Here is a 711-nt window from a genome sequence, read left to right on the forward strand (position 1 = left end):
AGATTACTAATAAAATAAATTGTACTAAGTATATATTAAAATTAATTATTAGTATAAAATATAAATTAAAAATGAGTTAAACTATATATATTAATACATAAATATATAGTAATTATTTTTTGTATACACAATATAAAAAGTAACTCACATATATGTCATGTAATTGTAGTAATTTTAAAGTGAAATCAACTAATATTTAGGGTATTATTTTTATCGTAAATGGTATAACAATAACATATTCTTATGTATTTTTTATAATTAAATTAATTAAGTCAATTTGGTCATTAGAATAGTTAATAAATCAATCAGATATTTGAATGCATAAATACAGTTTAAATAGTCTTTTTATAAATATCTCAATGATAGGTCGCATAACTTAGTAAATTATTAGTGCTACATGTCAAATAACAACAAACAATAATGTTAACTTTTTCAATTTACCATCCTATTTTATACTGTTCTTTGACATCATTATTTATGTTAGGAGAAGAAAAAACTTATAATATTTAAAATTTTAAGATATATTATTAATAAACAAATGGTAGATATATATCATTAATATCTCAAATCTAAGTAAAGTTTTTGTCGCACATATAAGATTCTGTACCTTTCAAAATCTATCTATATACTTCTATACCTTTTGAAACTGTTTATTTTTTAAAATTAATAAGTAGTTTTATTGTTTTATAATATGAGTCTATCTTTAATTAT

Source organism: Arachis ipaensis, chromosome B03 (assembly GCF_000816755.2).
Source record: "Arachis ipaensis cultivar K30076 chromosome B03, Araip1.1, whole genome shotgun sequence".
Lineage (NCBI taxonomy): Eukaryota > Viridiplantae > Streptophyta > Magnoliopsida > Fabales > Fabaceae > Arachis > Arachis ipaensis.